Source organism: Moschus berezovskii, chromosome 27 (assembly GCF_049115385.1).
Source record: "Moschus berezovskii isolate FMDL1 chromosome 27, NW_MosBer_1.0, whole genome shotgun sequence".
Classification (NCBI taxonomy): domain Eukaryota; kingdom Metazoa; phylum Chordata; class Mammalia; order Artiodactyla; family Moschidae; genus Moschus; species Moschus berezovskii.
This window is the reverse complement of record NC_142486.1, coordinates 6,641,685-6,650,723: the sequence shown is the minus strand read 5'-3', so window position 1 is coordinate 6,650,723 and position 9,039 is coordinate 6,641,685.

The window sequence follows — 9,039 nt, the reverse complement described above, 5'->3', positions numbered from 1 at the left end:
GAATTGTGGGATAATCAAAATCCATTGTTTAAGCCACCCACTGTATGGTATTTTGTTGTAGCAGCCAGAGCTAAGACAGAAAGACATAGGTGAGAGCTATTAATTGTGAAGAGTTGTTACCAAAGAAGACTTCCTGGAGGAAGTGGAACTGGAGTTTTGGGATGAGTCAGGTCCTAGAGAGGAAGATGTGGGAAGGTTTGCAGAAAGACAGCTGTCTTTGAACCAGGAAGTGGGCCCTCACCAGACACGGAGTCTGTCAGCTCCTTAATCTTGGATTCCCCAGCCTTCAAAAGGGTGAAGAATAAACTTCTATTGTTTTTAAGTCACCCAGTTCCATGGCATTCTGTCATAGAAGTCAGGATGGACTAAGACAGCCCAGTTTTAGGATCTGGGTAGTCAGATGGCAAATAGAAAAAAGCAAGTGAAGGCTAAAGATCTCTCATAGGGGAGAAGCTGAAGGATGCCTGCAGATGCTCCAAATGTCCATGAGGGGGCAGCAGAACTTAGCTTCTTTCTTAGGTTAAAGTCTAACTGGTATGGCCTGTGGGAGACACCTTCCAGAACAAAATGAATCTTGAGCTGCATGGCAGGAACAGTAATAAAACATCTTAAAAATGTTAAAAATGACATCCATAAGGGATGCTTTACAAGCAACCTAGTTTTTATACAACAGAAGGCAAAATTGTGTCCAAATGGTCAAATATAATTTTTCCCAAATGTAACTCAGGGAGTTGATGAGAAAGCTGGAATGAGAACCCAGGACTCTATCCTTTCAGATCTATGTAAAGACACATGAGCCCATTTCCAGAAAGAGAACGCAGTTCTCTTGCGTGAGGAAGTGTGTATTTGTATCATGTGAGCATGTCTGGTCCGGCCTCACTTGTGGCATCCTTGGGGCTCAACAAATGATGGTGGGGGAGGTCAGCGACTGGCATACTTCCTGGCTTCAGACTTCCCTCTTGTCATCTTGAGGCCAAACTTATCAGAATCTATATCCCAGAGGAAGAGAGAGAGACTGGCAGGCTAGAAACAGAAGCTTGCATAGGGCATTGACTGGAGAAAGGTCTGGGAACCACGAAAAATTTAATGAAGTTGTTTTTCTTGTTTTTATTTATTAGATAGATATGATGATATGGACTAACAAAAAAATCAGAACCTGCAGATAAAAATAAGAACTTAAAAATACTCATAATACTATATATTAAATGAAAATTCTCTGTGCTTAAAAACATAACGTTTTTCATAACAATGGAATGCAGTGAATCTTACAAGAGCATTTTGTTTAATGGCAAGTTCAGGCCAGTGTTTTAAGGGATCTCGGCTCTAAGTGGGAGGGGGAAAAAAAAAAAAAAAAGATTGGGGCGCTGTCCTTGGTGCTGAAACTGAGCTGCCAGGTGGCACAAGCTTCTTGGAATGAGTGGGAGGGCTGCAACTATCAGAGCTTCCATGGTGTTTCTGTTTGAGAGTTTCCCAGCACTGTGGTCTATCTCCTCTTCCCCCTTGGTAAGTACAAGTGGATAACAGAAAGATAGGTCGGACCATCACCTTCAGAGAGATGACCAACACCAGTTGTGGCCCCTGCAGTCATGGCCTTTGCCGTGACAGTAATTGTCCCAGGCATATTTGGGTTTCTCTTGCCTTTTCTTCTAATCTGTTTTGAATTGAGATGAGCCTGAAATCCCTTCCACAGACCCTGGTTGCTTCCCTTCTACCCCTGAAGAATCTTTGTAAGGCCCCAGAAGACAAGTAGTCCTGGACTGTAAAATCTGGTTCCTTTGCTAGCCTACTGGGGATTGTTCCAATCCCTTTGCATAAATGCGCCCCCTTCTCAGTACCTCCAGAGCCTCAGTACCTCACTTTATAGCTCTTCCATAGTTACTGGCACTGGGGGTCCTCTTGGGATACACACCTTCCTCCATCCCAGACACCCTGTCCTCCCTGAGATCCGAAGGAGAGAAAAGGAAGTTAGTCTCCTGAAACTATAATTCTCCTTCCCATTCTAGGAGTCCTCATTCTCTCACAACTTCCATGAGTTCACCCACTTTTCTCTGGAAGGGCCTTGGTACCTCAACCGCATTGTTTGTCTCACAGCCTAGAAATTTGGCATCAGGACTTAATACACATGGAAGCAAAGCAAGAAGCTAGGGGTAGGGGATGAGGTCTTGTAAGTGTTCGGGGAGGTGGGGATAATGTCTAATTGCTCAGCTGTAAGAAAGGGAGCTCACACCCAATTCAGGAGCTGGATTTCAGGGAAGTTACTAAATACGCATGACTAAGTCCCTTCCAATGGAATGTGAGCAAAATGATGGATGCCACTTCCAGACCTGATCCATCAACTTCCCTGGTGGTACTGATTTCCCTTCTAGGTAGAGATGCATGGTGAGGAGACCCAAGGGACTAACTAGCAAAGCCTCTGAAGAAGGAACCTAGATCCCTGAATCACCACATGGAGGAAAGCTACCTGCCAATCAGGAGCACAGTCATATAAGCAAGAAAATAAAATCTTCTATTGTGGTTGAGCCATTATACATTTGGGGCATATTTGTTACAGCAGATTTTAAAATATCCTAACTGCTACAGGGAAGGGTCTTGGTTAATCCCAGGAGCAGATATTTAATAGAATTGCTCTTGTCTTGTCCTCAGTCGTGTCCAACTCTTTGTGACCCTTTGGACTGTAGCTGGTCAGGCTCCTCTGTCCATGGGTTTTTTTAAGCAAGAATACTGAAGTGAGTTGCCATTTCCTCCTCCAGGAGATCTTCCTGATCCAAGGATTGAACATGTGTCTCCTGTGTCTCCTGCATTATAGGCAGATTCTTTACCTGCTGAGCCATCAGTCATCCTAAAGAAGTTCAGATCTTTAGTATTAATATTTTTTGATCAAATAATTTCCTTACATTTGGGATTTAATATGTTTGTAACACTCAAGAGAATTTGGCCTATTGGAATGTCCACCTTGGTTTAGTTTGAAGTATATAACTGAGTGAGTGATTTAGACTTGCAATTTTATATTAAATCTTGCTGAGGTTGTAAATGGTGTTAGAACACTTAAGAGACCTTGAGATTCATTGTGCTGTTCTGTGCTGTGTAGGCGCTCTGTCATGTCTGACTCTTGGCGACCCCTTGGACTGTAGCCTGCCAGGCTCCTCTGTCAATGAGGTTTTCCAGGCAAGGATATGGGAGTGCTTGCCATTTCCTTCTCCAGGGGTCATCATATAGATGTATTTAATTTATTGGGTTTGTAAAATTAAGTGTGGAGAAAGCTTTAAAAAGCAAATTTAATTGTATTAGATTTATGGGGTTTCTTGGGTAGTTGGAAAGCTTTTGTTTATTCATCAAAAAAGATGGAAATCTTTAAATAAGAAATGCATTAATTTAATAAATACAACTTAAAGCATTTCATGGAATTTGACTAGCCAAGAACACACTCAGTTGCATCAGTCTTCTCAGTCATGTCCAACTCTTTGCAACCCTGTAGACTTGAAGCTCAACATTCAGAAAACAAAGATCACAGCATCTGGTCCCATCACTTCATGGGAAATAGATGGAAAAACAGTGGAAACAGTGTCAGACTTTATTTTTGGGGCTCCAGAATCACTGCAGATGCTGACTGCAGCCATGAAATTAAAAGACACTTACTCCTTGGAAGGAAAGTTATGACCAACCTTGATAATATATTAAAAAGCAGAGACATTACTTTGCCAACAAAGGTCTGTCTAGTCAAGGCTATGGTTTTTCCCGTGGTCATGTATGGATGTGAGAGTTGGACTGTGAAGAAAGCTGATCGCCGAAGAACTGATGCTTTTGAACTGTGGTGTTGGAGAAGACTCTTGAGAGTCCCTTGTACCACAAGGAAATCCAACCAGTCCATTCTAAGGGAGATCAATCCTGATGCTGAAGCTGAAACTGCAATACTTTGGCCACCTCATGCAACGAGTTGACTCACTGGAAAAGACTCTGATGCTGGGAAAGGTTGGGGGCGGGAGGAGAAGGGGACGACCGAGAATGAGATGGCTGGATGACATCACCGACTCTGTGGACATGAGTTTGAGTGAACTCCGGGATTTGGTGATGGACAGGGAGGCCTGGCGTGCTGTGATTCATGGGGTCGCGGAGAGTCGGACACGACTGAGCGACTGAACTGAACTGAGACTTCAGCCTGCCAGGCTCCTCTGGCCACAGGATTCTCCAGGCAAGAATACTGGAGTGAGTTGCCATGCCCTTCTCCAGGGGATCTTCCTGACCCAGGGATCAAACCTGTGTCTCTTTTGTCTCCTGCATTGCAGGCAGGTTCTTTACCCACTAAGCCACTTGGGAAGCCCAAGAATGTGATATAGATTAAACACTAATCAAAGGCTTTCACCGAAGTGATTGTCCTTCTGCTTCTGGCCAAAATAGAGTAACAGGATTCCTGTTACTAGTCAGCTGGCTAATCAGTTAAAATAGGGAGATTAGCCTGGATTATCAGGGCAGGCTCAGTATTATCGCATGAGTCCTTAAAAGCAGAGGAAAGAGCAGAAAGGAAATCAGAGAAATTTGAAGCATGAGGGCATTCCGATGCTGGCTCTGTAGGTGGAGGGGCCCTCCTGGGAATCTCGCCAATAACCTGAATCAGTTTGGAAGTGGATTCCTCCACGGAGCCCCCAGCAATGAACATGGCCTGGCTGACTCCTTAATTTCAGCCTGATGAGTGTCTAAGCTGAGAACTCAGCAGAACCACCCCTGTGCCCAGACTTCTGATCCACAAAACTATTGGATAATCAAAGGGTGTTGTTTGAACTAAATGTGTGCTACTTTGTCAGGGTAGTGATAGAAAACCAATAGAGTCAGGTCTTGTCCTTTGTTGAAGGGAATCTGAATTTCCTTGTACAAGCGACCTTGGATGGGTTTTTGAATGGACCTGTGGGGTAAATCCTAAACATCGAAATTGCCCAGTGAAAGAGTATAAGTAATGTTACTTCTTCCTGTAGAACGGTACCAGTTGCACTCCCTTTACCCCTCCATGGCTGTGCCTGTTTCCCACACCCAATATGCTAGCTAGTTTTTTGATTCTTGGCAACCACTATATATTGAAATGTCCCTTCAACCCCCCAAAAAAGGATATATTGAAATTCTAGCCCTCAGTACCTCAGGATGTGACCTTATTTGGAGACAGGTCTTACAGAAGTAATGAAGTTAAAATGAGGTCCTTAGGATAAACCCCATCGACTTAAAAAAAATTCACAACCTAAAAGTTGAGAGTTATGTTTTATTCGGTGGGAAATTTTAGGACTTCAAGTCTGGGAGGCAGTATCTCCAGCAACCCTGAGAGAACAGCTCTGAGGAGATGAGAGGAGGAGCCAGGTTGTACAGAAGTTTTGTGATAAAGGGCAGCTAGTCTGAACATCAGAAGATTATTGATAATTAAAGAAAACCAGATATCCCAAGTTAAGGAATTTAGCACTTTTCTATGTATGGGAATGGCTTCCCTGATAGCTCAGTTGGTAAAGAATCTGCCTGCAATGCAGAAGACCCCTGTTCAATTTCTGGGTTGGGAAGATCCCCTAGAGAAGAGAAAGGTTACTCACTCCAGTATTCTGGCCTGGAGAATTCCAAGGACACATGGACACTATATACAGTCCATGGGGTCGCAAAGAGTTGGACACAACTGAGCAAATTTCACTATGTATGGGAAGGGTTTCTCAGGTGGCTCAGTGGTAAAGAATCCATCTGTCAATGCTGGAGACGCAGGAGACACAGGTTGAATCCCTGGGTCAGGAAGCTCCCCTGGAGAAGGAAACGGCAACCCACTCCAGTATTCTCACCTGGAGAATCCCATGGAGAGAGAGGTCTGGCGGGCTACAGTCCATGGGATCACAAAGAGTCAGACATGACTGAGCCACGGAACATGTACGGGAATATGCAAGAGTCTGGGCTCACTGAAATCATTCCTTTCATATGCATCTCAGCTATTGGTACCAGTATCCTGTGTTTCTCACATCCTGTGTTTCCTTTCTCAGGTTTACTGTGGGGGATGGGAGGGCTGCAGCTTGATGGCTGCCGGATAGCAGGTATTCCTCTCTTTCCTGAGGACTCAGGACTCTTTCCTGAGAGCTGCTATCTCTAATGACTGTGACATCCTTGTGTACTGATACAGCAGGAGATATTCCATTTCTCAGTTCAGTTCAGTTCAGTCACTCAGTCGTGTCTGACTCTTTGCAACTCCACACCAGGCTTCCCTGTCCTTCACCAATTCCCAGAGCTTGCTCAAACTCATGTCCATCGAGTTGGTGATGCCATCCAACCACCTCATCCTCTGTCGTCCCCTTCTCCTCCCGCCTTCAATCTTTCCCAGCATCAGGGTCTGTTCTAATAAGTTGACTCTTGGCATCAGTTGGCCAAAGTATTGGAGCTTCAGCCTCAGCATCAGTCCTTCCAATGAATATTCAGGATTGATTTCCTTTAGGATTGACCAATGATCTCCTCACAGTCCAAGGGACTCTCAAGAGTCTTCTCCAACACCACAGTTCAAAAGCATCAATTCTTCAGTGCTCAGCTTTCTTTATGGTCCAATTCTCACATCCATACATGGCTACCGGAAAAACCACAGCTTTGACTAGATGGACTTCGTCAGCAAAGTAATGTCTTTGTTTTTTAATATGCTGTCTAGACTGGTCATAACTTTTCTTCTAAGGAGCAAGCATCTTTTAATTTCGTGGCTGCAGTCATCATCTGCCGTGATTTTGGAGCCCAAGAAAATAAAGTCTGTCACTGTTTCCATTGTTTCCCCATCTATTTGCCATGAAGTGATGGGACCAGATGCCAAGATCTTCATTTTTTGAATGTCGAATTTTAAGCCAGCTTTTTCACTCTCCTCTTTCACTTTCATCAAGAGGTTCTTTAGTTCCTCTTCACTTTCTGCTGTAAGGGTGGTGTCATCTGCATATCTGAGGTTATTAATATTTCCCCCAGCGATCTTGATTCCAGCTTGTGCTTCATCCATTTCTCACTATAACCCACAATGACTGGTGTCCTTCTCAAAAGGCAAAATTTGGACACACACAGGCACACGGAGAAGGACAAGAACATGGAGACAGAGATCAGAGTGATATGGCTGCAAGCCAAGAAACACCGGAAGTGAAAGTGTTAGTTGCTCAGTTGTGTCTCACTGTTTGCAACCCCAAGGACTGTAGCCCGCCAGGCTCAGACTTCTCTGACCATGGGATTCTCCAGGCAAGAATACTGGATGGGTTGCCACTTCTTCCTCCAGGAGATCTTCCCAATCCAGGAATTGCAGGCAGATTCTTTTACTGTCTGAGCCACAGGGGAAGCCCTATGATTGCTGACAAATCACCAGAAGCCAGGGGGAGAGGCCTGGAACAGATCCTTCTCTGCTGCCTTTGGAGGGAGCATGGCCCTGCTGACACCTTGGCTTTGGACTTCTGGCCTTTGTAACTGTGAGCCCATATATTTCTGTTGTTTTAAGTCATCTGTTTGTGATACTTCTTGTTACAGCCCTAGGAAACTGGTAGAGCCAGGAAATGGATTAAAGATAGGACTGCTGTGTAGTTTGATATTTTTTTCCTCTTTGATCCCTGGTGGGGGAACTAAGATCCCACATGCTGGGAGGGTGGTGGATGGGCAACTAAGCCAGCTTGCCACAACTATTGAACCTTCACACCTCAACTAGAGAGCCCACAAACCACAAGGTAGATTCCAAGTGATGAAACTAAGAACACAGTCAATAAGTAAATAAAGACCACATTAAAGGAATGCAGGCCTGCACACACCCTAAACCTTATCAGCAGCCCCACCCTTGAATCATTGCTGTTAACTATTAGTTGCTCAGTCTTGTCCGACTCTTTGTGACTTCACGGACTGTAGCCCGCCAGGCTCAGGCTCAGAGGACCCAGGTTCGATCCTTGCGTTGGGAAGATCCCCTGGAGACGGGCATGGCAACCCACTCCAGTATTCTTGCCTGGAGAATCCCATGGATAGAGGAGCCTGGCGGGCTACAGTCCATGGGGTCGCAAAGAGTCAGACATGACTGAGCAACTAGCACTTTCATTTCTATAAAGCTTCTCACCAAATCCCTCCCAGGTTGGGACATGGTTTCCAAGGGCAGAAGCGCACCTTTTCCCCGTTTGCCTGGCAAAGCAATAAAGCTGTTCTTTTTAAATTTACCCAAAAGTCTGTCTCTGAGTTTCAATTCGGCCCCAGGGCAAAGAGGCTGAGTTTTTGGCATCATCCCCACCCACCCACCTCCTTGCTTCCCATTTGGGTCTCCACCCCGAATAGTCCTCTACATCACAGCTAGAGCGATTGCTTCAAAACACATTCGTCAAATGACTTCTGTGCTTCAAACTCCTCAAGGCCTCTGTTACGGGTTGCATGGTGTCCACCCCTCCCCAGATTCATATAGTGAAGTCCTAACCCCTAGTACCACAGACTGTGACATTGGGAAATAGGGTCATTGCAGATAAACTTAGCTCAGATGAGGTCACACTGGAGTAGGGTGGGACCCTAATCCAAAATGACTGGTGCCCTCGTAAAAAGGGGAAGTTTGAACGCAGACACAAAAGGCCACATGAAGGTAAAGGGAACCAACGGGGTGATGTAGCCACAAGCCAAGATCGACACCCAGTGACCAGAAGCCAGGGGAGGAACCTGGAGCAAACCCTTCCCCGCCGACCTCAGAGAGAGCACAGCCCTGCTGACAGCCCAGCTTTGGACTTCTGGCCTCTGTGACTGTGAGACAATAAACCCCTGTTGTTCTAGGCCATCCTGGTTGTGGTAATTTGTTAAGGCAGTCACGGGAAGTGAACCTACTTTCTGATCACCTGTTGCTGCCAGGGTGGGTTTGATGGGAGATAAGTTAGTGGAGACCCCCAGGAGAGCTCCTCAGAGGATGAGGGCCTTATTCCGGGTGGGGTGGGGGTGTGGGAGCGATAGAGGCTTGAGTCTAACTTCCCCAGACTCTCTCAGCAGGAGGATGACAGTAGGACAGCGGTGGAAACAGGGACCATGGGCAAGTGAAAGGGCCCGGGTAGGATGGGGGTGGGC